This window comes from Salvelinus namaycush, chromosome 3 (genome assembly GCF_016432855.1).
Source record: "Salvelinus namaycush isolate Seneca chromosome 3, SaNama_1.0, whole genome shotgun sequence".
Classification (NCBI taxonomy): domain Eukaryota; kingdom Metazoa; phylum Chordata; class Actinopteri; order Salmoniformes; family Salmonidae; genus Salvelinus; species Salvelinus namaycush.
Genome location: NC_052309.1, coordinates 68,428,827 through 68,455,872, shown reverse-complemented (window position 1 = coordinate 68,455,872; position 27,046 = coordinate 68,428,827). Strand labels below are relative to the sequence as shown.

Below are 27,046 nucleotides of genomic sequence, written 5' to 3'. Positions count from 1 at the left end.
TTGGCCAAAAGAATAATGAAAGGAATTACATAACTGTTTCAGCTTATTTTTATCGTATGTAAAGAATCCAAGCAGTACATCTCTCCACAATAGTGTAAAATCTTCATAAATGTGTTCAATTATAAATCTACTGATGTCTTGCCACAGTTTTCTTACATGTATACAATACCAAAAAAAGATGCAACACTGTTTCTGGGTGGTCATTACAAAAGGAGCAATTTTAGTTGATGTTTTCCTTCAACTTCTTCATATAGTGGTTGGCAGGATAATATTTATGACAGTCAATTTGAGTAACGTTATGTGTATTCAACGTAATGACGCAGTTTTACGTTATCACGCAATGACATCACAACGTCATTTAGCAACAAATCAACCTGCCTCTAGCAACTTACCCTGAAAATTAGTTGGCAACACTGCTGAGTATGACCTAGCTATTAAAACACATCTTGCTTGATGCTTAAAGCGTCCGCATGCTTCCCAGCCGAAACAATAAGGTAGAGTTCGTGCATATTATTATGATGACGATATTTTGTGACGTTTTGGACTTCGGTGAGGGGTTTTTCAGCTGTTTGGCCACACACATTTGTTGGTGAGGCAAGCCGAAGTTCGGAGCCGGAATCTACGCCCCTTCGTCGGTGATTGGTCAACAGTAGTATTTGTTGTCATTCAACGAGAGACGATTCGTTTTCATGCACATTTTTTCATTGATGAATACTGCACCAAACATTTTAGTAAGATGTAAAATTGCGCGAGTAAGATCTCGACAGTAACAATTAATTACAGATTTATTGAATCACCTTAGATTAATTCGAACTATTTTGAGGAAGTGGCTACAGCGTCTCAAAATGGACAAACAGTACTATTGCCACGTTTTTCTCGTTCTTTACGCGAAGGTCTTTTAAGGGAGTATGTGAGTGCACTCGTTCGTTTTTTAAAAAATATTTTATTTCACCTTTATTTAACCAGGTAGGCTAGTTGAGAACAAGTTCTCATTTACAACTGCGACCTGGCCAAGCAAAGCAGTGCAACACAAACAACAACAGAGTTACACATGGAGTAAATAAGCATACAGTCAATAACACAATAGAAAATAAAGAAAGTCTATATACAGTGTGTGCAAATGGTGTGAGGAGGTAAGGCAATAAATAGGCCATAGTAGCGGAGTAATTACAATTTAGCACTGGAGTGATAGATGAGCAGATGATGATGTGCAAGTAGAAATACTGGTGTGCAAAAGAGCAGAAAAGTAAATAAAAACAATATGGGGATGAGGTAGGTAGATTAGGTGGGCTATTTACAGATGGGCTATGTACAGCTGCAGCGATCGTTTAGCTGCTCAGATAGCTGATATTTAAAGTTAGCGGGGGAAATATAAGTCTCCAGCTTCAGCGATTTTAGAAATTTGATCCAGTCATTGGCAGCAGAGAACTGGAAGGAAAAGTGGCCAAAGGTGGTGTTGGCTTTGGGGATGACCAGTGAGATATACCTGCTGGAGCGCGTGCTACGGGTGGGTGTTGTTATCGTGACCAGTGAGCTGAGATAAGGCGGAGCGTTACCTAGCATAGACTTATAGATGACCTGGAGCCAGTGGGTCTGGCGGCGAATATGTAGCGAGGGCCAGCCGACTAGAGCATACAGGTCGCAGTGGTGGGTGGTATAAGTGGCTTTGGTGATAAAACGGATGGCACTGTGATAGACTGTATCCAGTTTGCTGAGTGGAGTATTGGAAGCTATTTTGTAAATGACATCGCCAAAGTCAAGGATCGGTAGGAGAGTCAGTTTTACGAGGGTATGTTTTGCGGCGTGAGTGAAGGTGACTTGGTTGCGAAATAGGATGCCGATTCTCGATTTAATTTTGGATTGGAGATGTTTAATATGAGTCTGGAAGGAGAGTTTACAGTCTAGCCAGACACCTAGGTATGTGTAGTTGTCCACATATTCTAAGTCAGAACCGTCCAGAGTAGTGATGTTAGTCGGGCGGGCGGGTGCGGGCAGCAAACATTTGAAAAGCATGCATTTGGTTTTACTAGCTTTTAAGAGCAGTTGGAGGCCACGGAAGGAGAGTGGTATGGCAATGAAGCTCGTTTGGAGGTTAGTTAACAGTGTCCAAAGAAGGGCCAGATGTCCAAAGAAGGGCAGGTGTCTTCACTGACATTTTCAACATGTCCCTGATTGAGTCTGTAATACCAACATGTTTCAAGCAGACCACCATAGTCCCTGTGCCCAAGAACACAAAGGCAACCTGCCTAAATGACTACAGACCCGTAGCACTTACGTCCGTAGCCATGAAGTGCTTTGATAGGTTGGTAATGGCTCACATCAACACCATTATCCCAGAAACCCTAGACCCACTCCAATTTGCATACCACCCAAACAGATCCACAGCTGATGCAATCTCTATTGCACTCCACACTGCGCTTTCCCACCTGGACAAAAAGAACACTTATGTGAGAATGCTATTCATTGACTACAGCTCAGCGTTCAACACCATAGTGCCCTCAAAGCTCATCACTAAGCTAAGGATCCTGGAACTAAACACCTCCCTCTGCAACTAGATCCTGGACTTCCTGACGGGCCGCCCCCAGGTGGTGAGGGTAGGTAGCAACACATCTGCCACACTGATCCTCAACACTGGAGTTCCCCAGGGGTTCATGCTCAGTCCCCTCCTGTACTCCCTGTTCACCCACGACTGCATGGCCAGGCACGACTCCAACACCATCATTAAGTGTGCAGACGACACAAAAGTGGTAGGCCTGATCAACGATGAGACAGCCTATAGGGAGGAGGTCAGAGACCTGGCCAGGTGGTGCCAGAATAACAACCTATCCCTCAACGTAACCAAGACTAAGGAGGTGATTGTGGACTACAGGAAAAGGAGGACCAAGCACGCCCCCATTCTCATCGACGGGGCTGTAGTGGAGCAGGTTGAGAGCTTCAAGTTCCTTGGTGTCCACATCAACAACAAACTAGAATGGTCCAAACACACCAAGACAGTCGTGAAGAGGGCACGACAAAGCCTATTCTCCCTCAGGAAACTAAAAAGATTTGGCATGGGTCCTGAGATCCTCAAAAGGTTCTACAGCTGCAACATCAAGAGCATCCTGACTGGTTGCATCACTGCCTGGTACGGCAATTGCTCGGACCTCGACCGCAAGGCACTACAGAAGGTAGTGCGTATGGCCCAGTACATCACTGGGGCTAAGCTGCCTGCCATCCAGGACCTCTACACCAGGCGGTGTCAGAGGAAGGCCCTAAAAACTGTCAAAGACCCCAGCCACCCCAGTCATAGACTGTTCTCTCTAATACCGCATGGCAAGCTGTACCGGAGTGCCAACTCTAGGATAAAAAGGGCTCTCAACAGTTTTTACCCCCCAAACCATAAGACTCCTGAACAGGTAATAAAATGGCTACCCAGACTATTTGCATTGTGTGCCCCCCCCCCACCAACCCCTCTTTTACGCTGCTGCTCCTCTCTGTTTATCATATATGCATAGTCACTTTAACTATACATTAATGTACATACTGCCGCAATTGGGCCGACCAACCAGTGCTCCCGCACATTGGCTTACTGGGCTATCTGCATTGTGTCCCGCCACCCACCGCCCTCCAACCCCTCTTTTACGCTACTGCTACTCTCTGTTCATCATATATGAATAGTCACTTTAACCATATCTACATGTACATTCTACCTCAATCAGCCTGACTAACCGGTGTCTGTATGTAGCCTCGCTACTTTTATAGCCTCGCTACTGTATATGTACGTTATTTTTCACTGTCTTTTTACTGTTGTTTTATTTCTTTACTTACCTATTGTTCACCTAATACCTTTTTTGCACTATTGGTTAGAGCCTGTAAGTAAGCATTTCACTGTCAGGTTTACACCTGTTGTATTCGGCGTAAGTGACAAACTTTGATTTGATTTATACAGAATGGTGTCGTCTGCGTAGAGGTGGATCAGGGAATTACCTGCAGCAAGAGCGACATCGTTGATATATACAAAGAAAAGAGTCGGCCCGAGAATTGAACCCTGTGGTACCCCCATAGAGACTGCCAGAGGTCCGGACAACAGGCCCTCCGATTTGACACACTGAACTCTATCAGAGAAGTAATTGGTGAACCAGGCGAGGCAGTCATTTGAGAAACCAAGGCTGTTGAGTCTGCCGATAAGAAACCGGTGATTGACAGAGTCGAAAGCCTTGGCCAGGTCGATGAAGACGGCTGCCCAGTACTGTCTTTTATCGATGGTGGTTATGATATCGTTTAGTACCTTGAGCGTGGCTGAGGTGCACCCGTGACCAGCTCGGAAACCGGATTGCACAGCGGAGAAGGTACGGTGGGATTTAAAATGGTCAGTGATCTGTTTATTAATTTGGCTTTCGAAGACTTTAGAAAGGTAGGGCAGGATGGATATAGGTCTATAACAGTGTGGGTCTAGAATGTCTCCACCTTTGAAGAGGGGGATGACCGCGGCAGCTTTCCAATCTTTAGGGATCTCGGACGATACGAAAGAGAGGTTGAACAGACTGGTAATAGGGGTTGCAACAATGGCGGCGAATAATTTTAGAAAGGGCCCAGCTGATTTGTACGGGTCCAGGTTTGCAGCTCTTTCAGAACATCTGCTATCTGGATTTGGGTGAAGGAGAAGCTGGGTAGGCTTGGGCAAGTAGCTGCGGGGGGTGCGGAGCTGGTGGCCAGGGTAGCCAGGAGGAAAGCATGGCCAGCCGTAGAGAAATGCTTATTGAAATTCTCGATTATCATGGATTTATCGGTGGTGACAGTGTTACCTCGCCTCAGTGCAGTGGGCAGCTGGGAGGAGGTGCTCTTATTCTCCATGGACTTTACAGTGTCCCAAAACTTTTTGGAGTTAGAGCTACAGGATGCAAATTTCTGTTTGAATAAGCTAGTCTTTGCTTTCCTGACTGACTGCGTGTATTGGTTCCTGACTTCCCTGAAAAGTTGCATATCGCGGGGACTATTCGATGCTAGTGCAGTCCGCCACAGGATGTTTTTGTGCTGGTCGAGGGCAGTCAGGTCTGGAGTGAACCAAGGGCTATATCTGTTCTTAGTTCTACATTTTTTGAAAGGGGCATGCTTATTTAAGATGGTGAGGAAATTACTTTTAAAGAACGACCAGGCATCCTCGACTGACTGGATGAGGTCAATATCCTTCCAGGATACCCGGGCCAGGTCGATTAGAAAGGCCTGCTTCAGAAGTGTTTTAGGGAGCGCTTGACAGTGATGAGGGGTGGTCGTTTGACCGCGGACCCATAGCGGATGCAAGCAACGAGGCAGTGATCACTGAAAACAGCAGAGGTGTATTTGGAGGGCAAGTTGGTCAGGATAATATCTATGAGGGTGCCCATGTTTACGGATTTAGGGTTGTACCTGGTGGTTTCCTTGATAATTTGTGTGAGATTGAGGGCATCTAGCTTAGATTGTAGGACTGCCGGGGTGTTAAGGATATCCCAGTTTAGGTCACCTAACAGAACAAACTCTGAAGATAGATAAGGGGCAATCAATTCACATATGGTGTCCAGGGCACAGCTGGGAGCTGAGGGGGGTCTGTAACAGGCGGCAACAGTAAGAGACTTATTTCTGGAGATATTAATTTTTAAAATTAGAAGCTCGAATTGTTTGGGCATAGACCTGGAAAGTATGACAGAACTTTGCAGGCTATCTCTGGAGTAGATTGCAACTCCTCCCCCTTTGGCAGTTCTATCTTGATGGAAAATGTTCTAGTTGGGTATGGAAATCTCAGAATTTTTGGTGGCCTTCCTAAACCAGGATTCAGATACAGCAAGGACATCAGTGTTGGCGGAGGGTGCTAAATCAGTGAGTAAAACAAACTTAGGGAGGAGGCTTCTGATGTTAACATGCATGAAACCAAGGCTTTTTCGGTTACAGAAGTCAACAAATGAGAGTGCCTGGGGACACGCAGGGCCTGGGTTAACCTCCACATCACCCGAGGAACAGAGGAGGAGTAGGGTGAGGGTACGGCTAAAGGCTATCAAAACTGGTTGTCTAGTGCGTTGGGGACAGAGAATAAAAGGAGCAGATTTCTGGGCGTGGTAGAATAGATTCAGGGTATAATGTACAGACAGGAGTATGATGGGGTGCGAGTACAGTGGAGGTAAACCCAGGCACTGAGTGATGATAAGAGGGGTTGCATCTCTGGACGCGCTAGTTATGCTGGGTGAGGTCACCGCATGTGTGGGAGGTGGGACAAAGGAGGTATCTGAGGCATGTTGAGTGGGACTAGGGGCTCCGCAGTAAACTAAAACACTGATAACTATCCTAAACAACAGTATACAAGACATACTGACATTTGAGAGAGACATAAAGCGAGGCATAAAGCAATCACAGGTGTTGATTGGGAGAGCTAGCTAAGACAACAACGGGTAAGACAGCTAATCAGCTAAGACAACATCAACAGGTAAAATGACGATGAATGGGCAGAGAGGGTCGGTTAACTACACACAGGGCCTGAGTTCTGTGTGTTTCGTTAGGAGTTAACCGAACTGAAGCATGCTAACGCCTGAGTTGATCAGAAAACACTTCTATGAGTGAAAGTCTGTTGGACCAATAGGCAATTCATCAGGGATGTCTGCCGCTCTGCCTTTGCTTTAACACTGCCTTTACCCAGGGCTTTCATCTATAGCTGTAAGACTAGCAAAGTCTCAGACAAAAAAAAAACACCAAAATGACTGACTTTGTCTATGCGATAGCGATTCTGCATAAAATGTAAATCTTTTGGAATGTTATTTGTCAATTCCTCTGAGTTTTGACTCAATCTTTCAAAACGATACTGAGTGGTCTTCCCTTGCCTTTCTGTACGTGGTGAAACTGGAAATCCCATAATATGACGGCACGTTGAATATGTGTGCTGCTTCACTACCCTGAGGAAACCCATCTGCTACGGTGTCTCACATTCACTGCATAGTAGCATACTGTATGCACACAGGTCTGGTCTGGGGCTTCCACTGTGGTTTCACTTATTTACATTGTCTATAGTTGTCCCGTTGAGTCACTCCTTGGTGTAAACTGGTCTGAAATGGCAGATGTGAAATATAGTATTTTTCGTATCATTCTAGTCTCATCACATTCTTAATGTATGTCTGTCAATGTCGCTCTCTTCCTCTCTCTCTATTTCTTCTCTCTTTTATCTCTGATAGGAACTAGCCTTCCCCCTGACCTGCTCGGCGTGATGAGCTGAGTTAAGGTGAATGGTGAAATGAAGGGGCGTGAAGAGGCAGAAGGAGACTGAGAGCCTTGCCTTTCATCAGCAGCTGCTGACTCAGTTTCTGAAAGCAAAATGTCACCCCTCCAGCCTGCTTGGCCAGCAGCTAATCCGTTTGGAGAATCGATTCCATTTTAACGGTGTGCTGTGGAGTGGCCTGATGTATGGCTGGAGTTGTGTGTGTGTGTGTGTGTGTGTGTGTGCACAGAGGGCCTAGTGGAGTGTGTGTTTTCTGTTGTTGCCTTAACAATATTTTTTGTGTGTGAAACCAAAGTTAGAAATAATAAACATTTGTTCATAGTATTGCCATGCATTATGTGTCTTGAGAAATGTTGGCTTTCCGCAAAACACTTCCACTTCCAGCTGCTGCGTTTGGCCAAGTGACAGTCGTTAAGTCGGAAAACTCTCATATTTCAAATGCCTAGCAGCGTACCGAAGGACACTTACTTACAGAGGAGGAGAATGGACTGTGGACCAAATTCTGCTTCATAAATTAGTCATTAGTCACTGAATAGTTTATGTGTTTATGCAGTATCAATCACACAAGTTAACATGTAATTTACTGTTCAGTCTCTAGGGACCAACACTGCTGGGATTGGGTGCATGTAGGCCTTTCTATCTGTAATGGAGGTTATTCAATGAGATTTATATTTCCTGATTGTTTTATGTCTCCAGCCATATACTTAGCTATGTACAAACATACACGCACATAACTACCAAAACCTGCTTTTGTGTGTAAAGGTTACCAGTGCCTGAGGCTTACACGGATCTAAGATATGACACACACACGTCTGTCTCTTCTACTCCCTGTCAGTCTTTCTATCCATCTCCCTCAGAGGGGACCATTCTCTGGTTGTTTTGTTTAGTCTGCCTGTAAAGCTGGTAGACGGCTGCTGCTGGCCCTCTCCCAATTAACTCAGTTTAATCTCATTCTCTCGATCTCTATTAGAAAAGCACATGTGCACGTGTGAGGTCACAAACATTGTGTTTTTTTCTTTAAACAGTTTTCTCCATCTTTAGTTGTTCTGCCTGATGATGTCACTGCCATCACTCATTGTATGCTCAATGAGAGATTGCTGGATGAAGTCTTAGGGCCAACTATTAACCTGTTATGGAAAATCTGGTATCCTAAATGAGATCCAAAACATATCCACTTTAACCCTGTCTGTCCATCTACCACAAGGTGTCACTGTGCTCCTCCAGCTAGAGAATGTGTCAATATTACAATACTCAAAGTTTGAGTATCCATGATGATCATATCCATACATGATCACTTTGATGACTAATAACAACGGGATGTTTTACAGTCAATCGAAAGGTTTTTGTAATCTACCATGCAGGATTTGTTTGCAATTGGTGTGTGTGTAGATCTGTGTAAATTTGTGTGAATAGCGTGTAGCACAGATTTGACCATTTAACTTATTTACAGTTGGAAAGGGCAGAGAAAAAGACTCCCTCTGGGAAGTGACACACAACCTCTCTCTGCTAACACCTATCAGGCTCTGGTGCGGTCTGCAGCTTAAACATTATATTAATGTGCAGGGAGAAAGATGCTGTGCCTAAATCTACTGCCTGCAAGGACCTAGCAAAAGATGAATCACTTTAATTTTGTCTTTCTTTCACTCCACCATGCATTTTACTAGAAAGTGCTTTGCTTTTAGTCAAATGAGACAAAAGCCACTGCCTATTTTGTTCACAAACAAAGTACTTATAAAATAGATGCTATTTTCCATCTGACCTAACAGAACCATAGCTGTGTGTTGAAGGTCTGTCTGTCAGCGGCTATATGAGTTCATAGCAGAACATAGAGGGTACAAAGGCCTACAAATCGAAGAAATGTGCCTTGCTGGGCATCTCCATCTCTTCAACTTCCCATTGGTTTTCTCCACTTTCTTCCCATTGAGACACATTGAAAGCAACATGTACACATGTTGGCCTGTTCTTGTGAACAGCTGTTATGTGGTTCAATGTGGTTCATCAATAGGCTATGTACTGACTACACATATGTACTGTCGTGCTATTTAGAAATAGATCATATTGCTCTTACAAAGGATACTTCAGTTACTACAAGAATACTTCTAATGATGATTATAACAATAGCATATAACATGATAATATGTAGGAAAATAATAATAAACTATTTCTCCTTCATCTATTATTACTTTTATTATTGTTGTTATTTCATCATCAATACAGAATTAGATAATTTGATCATTTAATTGCCTTACATTTGTTAGGTTAGGCTATGTTATGCTGGTAAATTAACCGACTGAAGTAGGGACAATATATTGCACATGTTAATGTTTTCATATGACAATATTCGCCTGTCAAACAGAAAACGCCGGAAGTGGGCAGTTAGAGAGAGAGAGAACATAGAGGGTTCCTGCTATCTGGGATCCTTGGGAAGCCCCTACACACCATTGATGTTGACATTTAAAATGGTTAAGGGCAATAGTTAGGTAAGGGTTATGGTTAATGTTAGGGTTTGGGATATGGACGTTCCAAGGATCCAGTATTGCAGTAACCGTGCCTAGGGTGGAGAGCAAGCGATAGACACGAGAGAGAGAATGAAAAAAACTGCGTAGCGAACAGTTAGAAAGAGACCGGAGAGGTTCATTTTCTGGGTCGTACGTACGTTGCGGAGCTTTACCTTACTTTTATGCAAAAAGACAACTCAACTGATCGTCCCGTCAAGGTAGGTTTGTTAACTATGTCAGCTTCGAGAAGATTTTGTACAAGCATATTTCGTGCAGACGGTTTCTATAGTGAAATAATGTTCTGTCAGCGCTTTGGTTAAACAAACTATGGTTAGAGTTGTGCGGCTCTGCTGTCTTTTACGCTAGCCAAGCGTGGTTATAATGTCACCGACAATACCACATGTGAAGCTACAAATATATTTTTAGTGTTTACAATATTGATTGAGTGTATTGTTCATATAATATTTACTTTGTTATTGGTGTTTGTTGACCCTTTCTCATATATATATATATATATATATATATATATATATATATATATATTGAATCAACAGGCTGGGTCCAACCCCCTCCTGGGAGCCAAGCGAGAACTCGAATACGCTAGATCATTTATTTTCTTCAACATTGCAATGTTTTTAACATCTTAAAGACTATATTATTAACAACATTTGCATGTAGGCTATAACACCTGTTATACGGATCATTGAAATAGCGTGTAGCCTAGGTCAAACGCAAATTGGAATGTGAGTTTATTCTATCAAACCGTTAGCCAGCGCGAGGCGCATATCATGGTATTATGAATGTGCGTGTGGAACTCCTCTCAAGAAGTTGTGTTGTAGCCTAACAGGTGAAAGTTCAACTTGTATTGCACATCTATTTTAGTTAGGTAACTTTCGAATTTAGATAAGAACTAGATAAATAAATGATCAATGCCGATGTAAAAAAAAATATGGTGTCTGCCTGTCAATGTAAAAATAAGCAGTTGTATTATTATTTATCCTAGACAAGCAGTTATATTTTTATATATATATTGAATCTAGACAAATACGCTATATATTATTGGAATGACTTTCAGTGCAACAAAGAAACTATGAGTAATAATCCACTCTAAAGTGTTTGTGGAGATAGCACAAACACTTTTGAGTGGATTATTTGGCAGAATATTTTTCTGAGATGTTTTTTTTTATTTTGTCCAAGTTTGCTGGTGAAAATGGGCGTCTACCGTTTTAAAATTAACGGAATAATTTGACAAAATGTTAACAACCATGTGATAATACACAACTGTGCACAATTGCTACTGTAGGCCATATTGGCTGCAGACTTTTAATTTGGTGTTGATATGCTGGTAAAGTAGTCCAATGTTTATCTTATTGCACCTGGAGAGCAAGGCAGCCTAGCTATTGGTCAGGTGATGCAGTCAAGGTGCTCCTGTTTATTTGAGTGCTTTATGCCAGTTGTTCTCCAAGCCTCCTTACCACAACTGAGTAAACATGGGTGTTTGGAACACAAACAAAGGATTTAATTTAAGAGGCTTTATGTCAATGATTCGTAATTAAATCTGGAATAAAACAAGCCACTTCATCTAGTTGTCCTAATAGTCTCCCAATCCCTCATTGATATGTGTCAGGTAGTGTTTTACTTGTTTTATAACAAAATGGCCACACAGGATGCTGTGTAAAATGTGGTCAGTCGTCATAACAATGAAAACAAATAACAAACACGTGCTGTATGAGTAATCCCTTTAGTACCAAAACTGTCATTCTGTTTGCTTTCTTATTCCTCTCTCGTGAGAAACGAGCTCAACATATTTTGTACACACTGGGCTTCAACTAACCTGAGATGAACGGATTCACACTGTGTTATAAAGGGAGCTCGTTCACTTGTTTTCCATCACATTTGTTGCTATTGGGGTTAGACGAAGCTCCATCACAGTATCGATGACGTGGACGTCGATTAAATGCGGAAGGCACATATCGGTGGAATGCATTCAGTTGTGCAACTGACTAGATATCCCCTTTACCTTTCATTCATTCATGTCACAGAAGCCACTGATGTGTTTGCATTAAAATGCCACTGAAAGCAGTGCTGGTTGTGTGGTTGTGGTTGTTGTCACTGAAGACATGGACATGTCCCGTAATAGTACACTGTGTGACTCACATGTAAAGGTATGTAATTGGAAACATCGTTGTTGGTGTTTGGCTGAAATGTCACCACATGCGTTGATGTTATAGTGTTTTACTGTCATATGGCTCAACCTTACAAGCACAGACAGGTCTCTGTATAAAGGAAATACCCCTAAATTGTTGATGTGTTGATGACGAAAATGTCAATGTCACTGCGAGCTTGAGTGGTGATAAGATTTGTGTGTGTGTGTGTCTGCGTGTGTGCGCGTTACAACCACACCGAGTATGGACATTGATGTTTGTTCAAAGAAACTCAGATAAAGAAAGTCATTACTTCCTGCGATGCAGTTTGATTGCACCCCGTCTTGTCCCTGCGTATCCTACCTCTTTCATTTTATGATGACCTTATACACACACCAACTGACAGCAGCACAGGTCAGGATGCTTTGATGAGTGTTTTGCTAACCAGGGGTAACAGTCAGGTGCACTACCAGACTTCCTTGACCCAGCCCACCACCCCTTGAAAGTTAATTGATTTGGTAGATGTTTTCATTATTCTGACCCCCTGCAGTTATAGTTTTGCCTGACGACTCATTCTGAATTTAACTCTGCTGCTCTATCGATCGCTCCATACATTCGTGGTGGAGAAGAAATGGTAGTGGGTGTGGTGTTTGGCCGAAGTGATGTGGATGGGTAGTCAGGCTAGTTATAATTGGAAGACGAAGTGTAAACTCTAACATACCTTTCCAGCTAATAGGCTATCTCCAAACACATTTTTTGCTAGTAGAAGCTGTTTAGCTGGTTAAACAAAGGTTAGCCATGTGTTCGTAAAAACTAATGTCCAAGTCAAGAAAGCTTATACCTCTATGTCAGATACTCCAGTGAGTGTAATTAGCTCCAATTACTGTCATTTGCTCAATATTAGGAGTTCAGAAATCAAGTTGACATAAAAATGTGTTTATTCTGTTGTTGCTAGTGATATTCATTTTTAATATTCATTAAAAAAAGGATACCCAGTTGAATACCCCTGATCTAGCTGAATTCTCTGACCCCATATCTCCTCCACAGCATAATGTAGCTTCCCCAGACAATTCACCACCCACAACCACTCCTTATTCCTCCTCCACCACCCACAACCACTCCATATTCCTCCTCCACCACCCACAACCACTCCTTATTCCTCCTCCACCACCCACAACCACTCCATATTCCTCCTCCACCACCCACAACCACTCCATATTCCCCCTCCACCACCCACAACCACTCCTTATTCCTCCTCCACCACCCACAACCACTCCATATTCCTCCTCCACCACCCACAACCACTCCATATTCCCCCTCCACCACCCACAACCACTCCATATTCCTCCTCCACCACCCACAACCACTCCATATTCCCCCTCCACCACCCACAACCACTCCATATTCCCCCTCCACCACCCACAACCACTCCTTATTCCTCCTCCACCACCCACAACCACTCCATATTCCTCCTCCACCACCCACAACCACTCCATATTCCTCCACCACCCACAACCACTCCTTAAATCCTCCACCACCCACAACCACTCCTTAAATCCTCCACCACCCACAACCACTCCTTATTCATCCACCACCCACAACCACTCCTTATTCCTCCACCACCCACAACCACTCCTTATTCCTCCACCACCCTTCCACCATCCAGGGCTCTCTGACTAGTTGGGTACTCAACATCAGGTCATCTTGCCTGTTTGGTTTGAAGTAGAGATTGAAAGAAGGATGCTTGCAGTATTGATGTTCCTGAACCGAGTGCTCCTGTCATACCATGTTCACTGCTATCTACTACTTTTCTCTGGAGCTGCATGCCCTTTAGTAGATGAGGACTTTTGAAAAAATACTGTCGACTTTGGCTCTATATATGTTTTATTATTTAGATTGGATTTTTGAAAGGTTTCTGTGCCACGCTAGTATGAATGATTTGGGAGACATGCGCAGGAATGCGTAATAGGGTTTTTATTTACGCCCAAATTTCAACGTGCCATGTAAAGGCACGGGGACGAAGACCAAACAAACACTAACAAAAACACAGGGTTGAAACCCAAACAAAAGAGCGAGGAGTACCTTCAATAAATAACACACGAGCACAATGATTAACGCACGGGACGAGACCCATAATCATCTGCGCAATCCACAAGGGCACGAAAGCCAAAACACACAGCTCAGGTACTCACACGAACCAACGGACATTGTAACAATAATCGACAGGACAATGGTAAACCAAGAATCACTAATCACTGGGAATAGGGTCCAGGTGTGCGTAATGAAAATTCCGTAGGAATCCGTGACATTCTGGCTCTGTTCCATTTGCTCTTTGGCTGCTTATAAGTTCTGCTGTATTGGACTTTCTGTCCTGATGCCTGCAAAGTATTTGTGGTACTAGGTCCTGTAGATTTTCTTTAATGGATTGTCTGCCCAGCTTCATCTGCACAATTTGGGATGTGTTTTCCCTCTCTAAAATAAATAAGCACTTGGTCAGACATCAATGGAAATCGTTATGGTAAACCATCAAGGATTGTTTGCACCACTTAACCCTGACCCACTTGACATTATGTGAAGCGCTGCCTGAGGAGCCCACACGGTTAATTCAACTGGACTATGTAACTGGCCGTTTCCACTGCCAAAACAACGTTTCAGAGGTCGTTTTGGGTCTGGCTGGCGCGGACAGTTGGCATACTGGGCACACATGAGTTGGACAGCACAACCTGTCCTAGGCAGGGAGGGAGCAGAAACAGACACAGAGACAACTCCAGAAACAGCAGGGGAACAGGGGAAACCCTATGCTTAAGGATCCCGTCTCTCAACAGGCAGGGCAGGCCATGTGGTCACAGCATGCCCGTGTGCTTAGCCAGAGTTCCCCCACTTTATCTCCTTCCCTGCTACCAGGCAAGCCATGGCAGGGATACTGACCTGATGGGTCTTAACTGGAAGGGGTGGAGGAAAGAGGAAGATGAGAGATTTTGGTGCATGGGTGGGTTGCTCTGATGCTGGTGAAAAGGGATGGTTAGTTGAAGTATTCCATGCATGCCTGTGATGAATTCATGGATGTAACACATTTTAATTCTGTAGTTTCCATGGCGCTGTGAGGTCCCCTAGGCAGAGAGCTCTGTATATATTGTACATATTTTAGGGCTGACCCCATTTAGTCGACTGGTCAATTGTTTGGTCAATAGGCTGTTGGTTGGCTGAGATTTCTTTAGTCAAGCAGTCAGACATTTTTTTTTTTTCATGGGGCACAAGACACCTGACATCTGATTGGCACCTGTCTCAGTGGACTAATCCAATGCGGAGGCCACAGGGATGGCATAGTCCATCACTCTAAGACATGTGATACTGATATTGTATATGCTTGTATTATGTAAAAATAATGTTGCAACACTAATATATCTAATATTATTTTATAACAAATGTTCTTTGTCCTGCGTTGGGTACGCTCGCTGTCCACAATTCTGAAAGATAATCTTCAGTGCGCCTTTCCCTATGTGCATAATAGCAAAGTTAACCAGCATATTGGGATTGAGAACAATGCGGCGGAGGCAGCAGAGACAAGGAAACAGCCCTTGCCTTAGCCTAATTGTCAAAGTAAATTGAGTAGTGAGGAAATCCCAAATTCATTAGGTCTATAATCAATAGCCTAACAGTTAAATGTGCCTGGCTTTATAAAAGCATCCATATACAGTGCCTTCGGAAAGTATTCATACCCCTTGACTTTTTCCACCTTTTGTTACGTTACAGCCTTATTCTAAAATGGATAAAATATTTTTTCCCCTAAGCAATCTACACACAATATCCCATAATGACAAAGCGAAAACAGGTTTTTAGGAATTTTTGCTAATTTCTTAAAAATTCAAAACAGATACCTTATTTATGTAACTATTCAGACTCTTTTCTATGTGACTCGAAAATGAGCTCTGGTACATCCTGTTTCCATCGATCATCCTTGAGATGTTTCTATAACTTGATTTGAGTCCACCTGTGGTAAATTCATTTGATTGGACATGATTTGGAAAGGCACACACCTGTCTATATAAGGTCCCAGAGTTGATAGTACATGTCAGAGCAAAAACCAATTCAAGAGGTTGAAGTAATTGTCCATAGAGCTCCGAGACAGGATTGTGTCAATGCACAGATCTGGGGAAGGGTACAAAAAAATTCTGCAGCATTGATGGTCCAAGAACACAGTGGCCTCCATCATTCTTAAATGGAAGAAGTTTGGAGCCACCAAGACTTCCTAGAGCTGGCCGCCAGGCCAAACTGAGAAATCGGGGGAGAAGAGCCTTGGTCAGGGAGGTGATCAAGAACCCGATGATCACTCTGACAGAGCTCTGGAGTTCCCCTGTGGAGATGGAAGAACCTTCCAGAAGGACAACCATCTCTGCAGAACTCCACCAATCAGGCCTTTATGGTAGAGTGGCCAGATGGAAGCTACTCCTCAGTAAAATGCACATGGCAGCCCGCTTTGAGTTTGCCAAAAGGCACCTAAAGGACTATCAGACCATGAGAAACAAGATTCTCTGGTCTGATGAAACCAAGATTGAACTCTTTAACCTGAATGCCAAGCATCACGTCTGAAGGAAACCTGGCACCATTTTCAGGGGCAGGGACTGGGAGACTAGTCAGGATCGAGGCAAAGATGAAAGGAGCAAAGTACAGAGACATCCTTGATGAAAACCTGCTCCAGAGCTCTCAGGACCTCAGACTGGGGCAAAGGTTCACCTTCCAACAGGACAACGACCCTAAGCACACAGCCAAGACAACGCAGGAGTGGCTTCAGGACAAGTCTCTGAATGTCCTTGAGTGGCCCAGCCAGAGCCCGGACTTGAACCCGATCGAAAATCTCTGGAGAGACCTGAAAATAGCTGTGCAGCAATGCTCCCCATCCAACCTGACAGAGCTTGAGAGGTCGGCAGGGAAGAATGGGAGAAACTCCCCAAATACAGGAGTGCCAATAAATTAGCAAACATTTCAAAAACATTTTTTTGTGTGTTTTCACTATGGGGTATTGTGTATAGATTTTTCAGAAAAAAATAAATATTTAATACATTTTTGAATAAGGCTGTAACGTAACAAAATGTGGAAAAAGTCAAGGGGTTTGAATACTTTCTGAAGGCACTGTATATCTACAGAAATAAGACAGATATAGCGTCGGTTAGCCTGTTTGAGTGTTTGTTTAATAGCCTACAAATTCCGTGAGCACCAAGCCTCATGCAACGGCAAAATGTCAGATGAAGCAATTTCACAGATTCTGCTCTTTGATCTTTGCTATGCTGTAATAAAGGCTTTACATTGTCTTTTTGTTAGAACAGACTGCTATTACTTATAATTTATTTAGTGTTGTTAACACTTCCAAACAGTCAGAAAAATAATATTGTAGTCTAACAGCACCTGTCGTTTATTTAAAAAAAAATGTACCTTTATTTAACTAGGCAAGTCAGTTAAGAACAATGATGGCCTAGGAACAGAGGGTTAACTGCCTTGTTCAGTGGCAGAACAACAGATTTTTACCTTGTCAGTTCGGGGATTCGATCTTGCGACCTTTCGGTTACTAGTCCAATACTCTAACCACTAGGCTACCTGCCATTGCTGTAATGAAAAGCACTATACAAATACAATCTGTTATTATTATGGTTATTATTGTTATTATTAATAATAATCATAATGGTGTATACTGTATATGGGAAAAGTTCCTGGCTTGGTTATCAGTCACTAGTCCCTTGTCCTGTCAGGATGCTGTGAGTCAGGAGTCACTTGTGAAAGAGACCGATGATCTCATACAGTTGGGGAGAGGAGGGCAGTAGCGGTGAGTGGGGGAAAATCACTAAGGAAGCAATGCAAGCCAGGTAAAAAAGCAATTTTACAACCTGTGTGTTGTGATAATTGCATTGTTTGCTCTATAACCTGTTAGTTCATATGCATTGACACCGTGATATACAGTATAGGCCTAAGTTCGAGACAATAAGAAGACAGTGGCAGAATAAATTCAACCACACCTTTGTTTCATCACAAAACCGGAGAGCGACATCTGTCCGGTGAAGTCCACAAAGCATATTGCATGTAACAAACAGCTACATGACCTACAGCATGGTCAAGCAAGTTAATGTTTCCGACATTTTCAAACTACTAAACAACTATTGATTTAGAACTATGGAGAGTTACTTCAAGTCGCAAAGAAATCAGGCGCTGCCTCCACTATTCCAGCACCATTTCAACTTCAACATTTCAACATCATCTAATCGCCTCTGCTTAGTCTAATACAGACAGTGACAACTAAGATAACAAAAATAATTTTGTCCAATCAATGAAAGCTAAATATGATGTGGCTGTCCATGGTTCTGATTTCCATGTGTGTATGTGTACGCGTGTGTGCATGCGTTTGTGCGTGCAAGTAGAAAAAACATGTCGACTCACCCTACTTGTAGAGAAACAACCAATGCCATCCTCTCATGAATCTATCATACAGTACACGCTTTTAGTTTTTGTTGTCGTAGGCTACCTGGCTAAAATGCTTGCTCGCTAGCCTAACTTCCTTTCATGGGCAACGTTGCGCCAGGCCAGCTAGTTAACATTAGCGTACTACATCTAGCTACATGTTAAACTTTAATCCTCTCAGTCCATGGCCACAATGTATGAATTTATGGTTAGATCAGAATTGCGGTTATAATCATTGTCCAGTACGGAGAATTAAGTCAAACCACATGTCCAAATCCCTATCTCCATCCATGGTTAATTTAGGAAAGGGCCGATTTTAGCTAGCTAGCCACCGGAGGACAATGACAACAAGATTTGTTTTACTGTTAATTACGTGTTGCTTCGGATGTGATGTGATTGGTGTGAAGCTAAATTCAAACTGGCTTCCCTTGACACTTTTTTTTTTGGTGCACAGTTAAGCTCACTCAGTTTCTCTCAACGCTGATTGGCTATTATTTTATTCTTTATTGAGGGAAGCCAAATGCTCGCTGGCTTCCCTTGCTTTCAATTCTACTGGTGGCAACAATGTCATACTCTTTTAAACCAGACAGCATCAGATAGATGGCCTACACATATTGAAGGAAAATTATGAAACACAGAGAGACCGAAGATGGAGGGGGGGTGTGGCATCTCTTGGCGTCCATGAATACACGCCGCTTGTCACGTTCTTTCAAAATCGAACCCAGAAGCAGACCAGGACAAGGAGAGTAGGAAGAAGGTGAGTATTTATTTACAAGTGAATATGAAGGGGTAGAAATATCCAGGTGGCGTAGCGGGCAGCGGTGGTGAGTTGATGGAAGTGAATAGGTAGTAGCGGAAACCTCCGACGACCAGGCAGGAATGGGGTAAGTGATCCGGGTGAATAACTGAAGACAGAACAAACGGAGGTAAGTTTAAGGCAAGCAAGACGTACAAAACAACAAAACAAATTCTATCAAGCTGGAGGCTGATACGCTGGCACAACATACTGTTCATGGCTAACGATCCGGCAGGGAATGGATGTCAGGTCCGGGCTTATGAAGAGGAGAGATGATGATCAGGACCAGGTGTGCAGATAGCTGATGGGATACAGGTGCGGGTAATCTGAGATCTCCCAACTAGCTAAATCGCCCGGCAACCAGACAGGGTGCGTTCCAGGACACCGGAAAAAACACTCCAGAACAGAACACAGGCAAAAAACAGACTCAGGAAACGGGATTCGTGACACCGCTGGAGGAGGGAGGGAAGGAGGAAGAAAAGGGAAAAGGGGAGGAGGTGTTGATAGGAGGTTCAAATTGTCCATGTTTGACCATTGAAAATCTTTAAGGCTGTTATTGGGGTAGGATAATCAAATCTTAGATGAGGACTAAGAGGGGGTTCCAATTTGAGCATGAGGAAGTGTTGCCCAATCAGAGTGCGGTGTCATGTAGGCTACAAGGAAGTGGGCGCGTTCAACATTGCAGCCGACTTTAAAGGCGAGTCGAGACTGACTGATCTACAAATCACCTTGCATCTAAAAAACGACTCAATCTTATTTGTAGATCAGTCAGTCAGATTTACACATGATACATCGCGGTGTTAATGATCTCAAACACAGCCAATGAGTACCTAAGTGTGTGCCGTGGCCTTTTTCATATGGCCATGGTGTTGATTGGTTTCTTTTTACATTCTCTTCTCTCTCTCTCTCTCTCTCTGCCTTTAGCTGAGTAACAGTGTGTTGTCCAGTCCAAGCAGAGATTAAACCTCACTAGGGTGAGCGTGAAACGGGTTGAAAATGTTTTCAAGCAGAGAGAGGAGGAAGGGAGAAAGACAGTTAAAGGGAAAGAGATACTGTAGTATGGGAGGAGAATGAGAAAGCATGTGGTGGTGAAAGCAAGGCTCACACTAACCCCTACCCCCACTAACCCTGCCCCTTTCAGTTGGTCTCAAACTAATCCTATAGTCACATGACCTCCAGAGCTCTCAGCCTTGCCTAGGTAAGACTGATCGGTCTGTCAAATACATCATATAGCCTGGGTCACGGTTGACAGCTACATTACATTACTCTGAAGTTTGTATCTAGTAACACTAAATGGGCTATATTGTTAACAAGAGGTTTATCATCCAACTAAAATCCTTCCTTTTAAAATGGTTAAGATGGTCCACATAGTCATCAACACCCATAGAGTTGAATCACTCCTTCTGGTCTTGATGTGCCAGTGCAACGTATATCTCTCTCTCACTCACTTTTACTCACTCTCTTTCACTGTATTTCTCTGATAGACTGTAAAAATATATGTATTTGAAAGATTTCTCTCTTCCTCTGTGTTGCGCACCAGACACTGAGACACGTGATAAGGCCTCCGGATATTATCTTTGTGACACACAAGAAATTACCAGCGCTCTCGAAGAAGGTCGCTCTCAGCCAGCCATGGGAAGGTAGCATGCAAATTAGGGGGGGACATGTGGCTGTGAGCATCACGTTTTTCCTCAAATGTCGCCTGTGGATATTTTTGTTTTTGCTGGGATTCCGAGTTTCTGACTGAGTTAAGCTGACTTGGTCTATCCTTGTTGCAATATGCAAATTGTATGCAAATAGTTGTATGCAAATCATTTCACCCAGTTATTTTCTGTAAAGTAAACACACATGAGCAAAATGCTGTTCTATGCTTCAACCACTTCACCAGAGTTCCAGCCAGAGTTCCTAAACAGGAGCAGACATTTTCACATTGAAGATGAACCAACAGGGATGCTCATTTGCGTTCTCATAGCATTTACAGTATATTCTTTATTTTTCGTGATATCCAATTGATAGTTACAGTCTTGTCCCATCGCTGCAACTCCCGTACGGACTCGGGAAAGGCGAAGGGAAAGGCGAAGGTCGAGAGCCATGCGTCCTCCGGAACGCGACCCTGCCTAGCCGCACTGCTTCTTGACACACTGCTCGCTTAACCCGGAAGACAGCCGCACCAATGTGTCGGAGGAAACACCGTACAGCTGGCAACAGACGCGTGCATACGTCCGGCCCACCACAAGGAGTCACTAGAGCGTGATGAGACAAGGACAACCCAGCCAGCTAAACCCTCCCCTAACCCGGACGACGCTGGTCCAATTGTGCGCCGCCTCACGGGTCTCCCGGTTGCGGCCGGCTGCGACACAGCCTGGGATCGAACCCGGGTGCATTTCCCTAGACCTCTGCGCCACTCAGGAGGCCCTATTTACAGTATATTGTAATGGTTTAAATTATTGTGATATCATATGACTGTGATATCATTTTGTCCAGCCCAACATATTATTTAAAAGCTACCCAATCTTCGTACTGCATGCTCACCTCATGCTGGGTTGGCACCGGGGGATATGAAAGAAGACGTTTGAACTGTAATGTTTGATCAACTCTACAGGAGGTCCAATTTGCTGCAGGTCACGTCATGCTGGACAGCAGAATTCGTTCATATGTTAGCAAATATCAATACCACTTACATGCCGCTCAGAGCAAGCCGTAGCTACCATGCTAACCACTTTTGGCCCTGACATTGAAATCATTTACCTGTCCGTTGGAGATAGAGACCAGTACAGTCTACTAAGGGTTAATTCCCAACCGATCACTTGATTCCACATCAGTGGTTCCTAAACTTTTGTTTGCAACAAAAAAAATTGCCACAAGCCTGAAAATCTTTCTTGATACCCACCAATCCAACAAATTCTCACCTAGCCTTCGGGTGCCACAATGCCGAAGATACAGACTTTCTCACCCTGCACTCTTTAAACTTCTGGCTACACTGTCCTGTCAAGACAGGCACAGATCATAGATTTGTAAATGAAGAGAAAGATTTAACAGAATGGACTGGATGAGTGTACAGATGTAGAATCTTAATTTGAGCCAGTTTGCTACAACACGAAAAGAATCCTGTAGCAACAGGAAATGTGACTTATTATGTGGATTATAATGAATGGAGATTTTATCCTGCAATAGGGTGGTCAAATTGAAATCTTACATCTTTAGCTAGCTATACTATCTACAGTATGTTGTTTGCATCTGTGTGACCAGTGTTCCTGTTGTTCATAAGGCGAGGCAGTGATATCCCCCCAGATAACCTGGAGGAGAGACTAATCTAGTGGCTCCAGTAATGCACTAGAGGTCAGGGGTCGTCTGCTCTGCCCCTATTGCCATAAATCAGCCTGGCATAAGCCTTGCATTAGTTCACTGAAAGGTCAAGCCTTATAAGCTCACACATGACTCGACCAATGGCTGGCTGCTACACTGAAGATTAGTATGTGCTCCAGTGGTGATGTCATCTAAACTCTTATGGTCCTCCACTGATGATTTCTGTTTCTAAACCTATTGGGTCATTTTGTTCTGGTGTTTGGTTTATATTTTGCCTTGTCTTTCCTGGTTTTAGTTTTGTTGAGGATTGTATTGGCTGGTTAGGGTTTGAATTGGCTGTATTTTTCAGCAGGTGGTTTTGTTTGAACACTGGCTGGTTGTGGAGTATAATTCTACAGTGTGTTCTGGAGAACTCAACTGTATCCTTTTGGCTTTCTGAGGAATTTCTTCTTGGTTAAAGATCCTGGCAGAGAGTAAAGTGGTCAAGCCCTCTGTTTCAAGGGAGTTTGAGAATCATCTGCCTGTTAAATGTAGTGTAACTTAAAGCAGGATGAGGCCTAACCGGTAGTCGATCACCACTTCCACGTTCAAACCTATTACTGGTTACGTTACAGCAGGAGATCCTCAATAAATATAAAAACCCTGACTGAATGATGAAGCATGTGGGTGGCAGAGAACTGAGAAGGGAAGGAGTGAGACAGAAATAGGGAAATAAGAACATCTCATCAGGTACCACACACACACACGTCACGTTGCCATTATTCCCGACCCGCTTAATCCCAGAATGTAAAAAATAAATAATAATGTAGGTCAGGGCTGCGCTCCCTCTGGGGAATGGGCCAAATGTCTTTAGCAGATTAAGACAAGATGATGATTATGATCCAGAACAGACCGGGCCTTTTGTCAAAATTAATGTTGCTGCTTTAGTGGTGTTGTGTTTTATAATCTGTTGTTTGACAGGATCAGGCTGCCAAGCTGATTGAGCAAGTCTAAAGCCATGTCTGTTGGTCGGTTGGTCGGGCTGTCTGGTGTCAAACATCAGGCCCTTCCTGTCCCTCTCCATCTCTTTCCGTCTCAGTAGGATCTGTGGTTCTGACAGTCTTAATCACACGTATCTCTCTCTCTCTCTCGCTCTCTCTCTGTCTTTCTCTCTCTCTTGGTTCCCCTTTAAATTTAAAATAAATAACCTAATGAATAAGAAAGTATTGTCTCATTTCTGGGCCCAGTCTTCCCCTCTGTTCTTCTTCTCATCCCTCTCCATTTATCTCTATCTAGTGCAGAGCTAGTGTAATGTGGACCGTCAGAGTGTAGACCTGGGGTTCTATTGATCCAATTACTTCGTCATTGCCCCCGGCGGTTCTTCTCCTCTCCAGCGTTGTCACGACTTCCGCCAAAGTTGGTCCCTCTCCTTGCCCGGGTGGCGTTCGGCGGTCGACGTCACCGGTTTTGTAGTCGCCACCGATCCACGTTTCATTTTCCATTTGTTTTGTCTTCATTGTACACACCTGGTTTCCATTCCATAATCATTGTTCCCTATTTAACCCTCTGGTTTCCCCCTTGATTTTGTGCGTGTCTGTTATTGTCAAGTTGTCTCGTTTTGTGAACTGGATTATTTTGTCTCCTTCATGGAATATTGTTTTTGAGTAAAGTTCCGGTTATTACTCATCTCTGTGTCCTGCGCCTGACTCCGCCTTACCAGCATCACCTATACTTTTGACAAGCGTGGCTCGCTGCTGCTCACTCTGCACGACATCTCTCTCGCTCTCTCTCTCAGCTTGCGCTGGAGGATCCTCATATAACATCTCCAAATTATAGTTGAAGGATAAAATTAAATATTGACTGTAGTCTTATTAAAATGAATAGAGTATGGTTTTACCCCACACTGGTGGCTGCCTCTGTGCACAGCCTGGGACATATCAATGATTAAACACAGAAAAGTATCTGATAACCCAGGCCAGTGGGGACAAGAACTGTGTGTGTGTGTGTGTGTGTGTGTGTGTGTGTGTGTGTGTGTGTGTGTGTGTGTGTGTGTGTGTGTGTGTGTGTGTGTGTGGGGTCAGAGTTCAACGTTTGATAAACAAACAGAACCCTTGTTCATATCACACTTACTATATAAGTGCAACCTTGCACTTTTATAACACCAGTGTTTTTTCTTCCAGGTTCCCACCTTTCTCAAAGTTACACCAGTGAAGTAAGTCTGTGGTACTGTACAGTGTAGTCCCCTTCTGTTGCACAGGGTCCCACGTTTTCTCTGGGAAGCATTCAACCATATGAACTGATCTCATGTGCCGTTAAACATATGCAGAAAGCGAGGGGAAGAGGGAGGGAGAGAGAGGGTTAGAGAGAGAGAGATGGGGGGGGGACAGAGAGTGCAAGAGAGAACAGAGAGAGTAAATACTCAGTGTAACATACGGTATTAACACGATTCATGGTCCTCATGAGGTACTTTCTCCAGCCTCACATTCTTCCCCAATCATCCATTGCGTCACCAGACCCCTGTGCCTCGCACAACATGGATTGAGTGGATGTGCTCTGTACATGAATAGGATAGAAATTGGATATGTTATCCCCATCATGGCCTTTATTCCCTTGGTAGTTTGTTACGTTATTGTGGCTGTCTGCATTGCATTATAAAACGTTGCCATTGTGTTATTGTGCGGCGTACATTATGAAAAATATGTGGACATGCAAACTAAAATACCCATGAATACACTCTCTCATAAACGCAAATGACGAGATAAGAGAGGTGACGTATCCACTAAGATAACGAATGAATGAATGAATGGGTGGATGTCAGAGAGAATAGCCTTGCAAATGCATTATTGGCTAATACAGAAATTGAAAGCGGGGTTTGTTAAAGATCAGTGTACTGTATGTGTTACACTTTACCTGTGTATGCAGGATGGGTTCGATGTGGTACTGGTTTTGTTCACAGTGTCCTGGCCTTAATGGAGCCCGTCTCTGAGGTCTTCTCTCCTCCCTTCTCATGCCTGTTCAGTGCAGTGGCAGTCAGTAGGAGCCTTTTACCCAGTCAATATAGACTGGTGACAGGACAGGGCTACTGCACAAACTGCAAGAACTACTCTCTGGCTGAGTTTTACAGAGCCTAATGGGACAACGCGGTCCGGGCTGGGGTGGAGGAGGAAGAGAAGAAGGGGGAGGAAGAGAAGAAGAGGAGGAAGAAAGAGTAGAGGGATTTATATTCAGAACAGTTATTTCAGGATGTCATATGATGCTGTGGATTTGAAACATCACCTCCCTGTATTAGCATGGACTGTGTGGACATGGTGGACAGTACAAAGGGAAACACCAGCACAGTAATGGTGATCTGAGGTGTAATTTAGGAAAGCCTCTCTCCGGGGGGAATAACTGCCGTGACTCATTGCCCTTTCAGCTTATCTAGATTATCCCAGGGAGACTGAGGGACTACTATAATCATTCCAGCATCGTAATAGAAGGAACTGGATTATATGTACAGTGCCAGGAAATGTCTCAGAGAAAATCAGGTCAAGTCCTTTGTTTTGCCTGGGACGGCATGGAGGTGTCTGATGATCCAAAATAACCTCCACCACCACAGCTCAGCTGCAACGCCAGCGCCACCCCCCAGCACCACTGCCATACCCAGCCTCAATCCAAACCCCAGCCTCACTGCCATACCCAGCCTCAATCCAAACCCCAGCCTCACTGCCATACCCAGCCTCAATCCAAACCCCAGCACCACTGCCATACCCAGCCTCAATCCAAACCCCAGCACCACTGCCATACCCAGCCTCAATCCAAACCCCAGCACCACTGCCATACCCAGCCTCAATCCAAACCCCAGCACCTCTGCCATACCCAGCACCACTCCCAGCACCACTGCCATACCCAGCCTCAATCCACCCCCCAGCACCTCTGCCATACCCAGCGCCACCCCCAGCACCACTGCCATACCCAGCCTCAATCCAAACTCCAGCACCACTGCCATACCCAGCCTCAATCCAAACCCCAGCACCTCTGCCATACCCAGCACCACCGCCATACCCAGCCTCAATCCAAATCCCAGCACCTCTGCCATACCCAGCACCACTCCCAGCACCTCTGCCATACCCAGCCTCAATCCAAACCCCAGCACCTCTGCCATACCCAGCACCACTCCCAGCACCTCTGCCATACCCAGCCTCAATTCAAACCCCAGCGCAAGCACCACTGCCATACCCAGCCTCAATCCAAACCCCAGCACCTCTGCCATACCCAGCCTCAATCCAATACCCAGCACCAGCCTCAGCACCACTGGCATTCCCATTCTCAGTCCCAGCCCCTACACCACTGCCATAACCAGCCTCAGCCTCAGTCCCAGCACCACTGCTATACCCAGCCTCAGACCCAGCACCACTGCCATACCGAGCCTCAGTCCCAGCCTCAGCACCATTTCCAGCCCCAGCATCAGTCCCAGCACCACTGCCATACCCAGCCTCAGTCCCAGCCTCAGTCCTAGCCTCAGCCTCTGCACCATTGCCAACTCCAGCCTCAGTCCCAGCACCACTGCCAGCCCCTACCTTAGTCCCATACCCAGCACCACTGCCCTCCCCAGCACCACCGCCCGCCCCAGCCTTAGTTCCAGCACCACTGCCCGCCCCAGCCTCACACCCAGCACCAC

General features: G+C 44.3%; 1 protein-coding gene and 1 long non-coding RNA gene across 2 annotated transcripts in view; both read left to right on the top strand.

Moving 5' to 3' along the window:
• Positions 1 to 4,277: 4,277 nt before the first annotated feature.
• Positions 4,278 to 7,540, top strand: LOC120044534. The gene is made up of 2 exons (XR_005476554.1): positions 4,278 to 4,328; positions 7,173 to 7,540. It is a non-coding gene; the product is annotated as an uncharacterized LOC120044534 (long non-coding RNA).
• A 2,224-nt stretch (positions 7,541 to 9,764) lies between these two features.
• LOC120035909 (signal transducer and activator of transcription 5B-like) overlaps positions 9,765 to 27,046 on the top strand; it is a 96,070-nt gene continuing 78,788 nt past the window's right edge. Inside the window, exon 1 of the mRNA XM_038982380.1 lies at positions 9,765 to 9,932. The gene's annotated coding sequence lies outside the window, so the exon portion shown is untranslated. The remainder of the gene's footprint in view (positions 9,933 to 27,046) is intronic.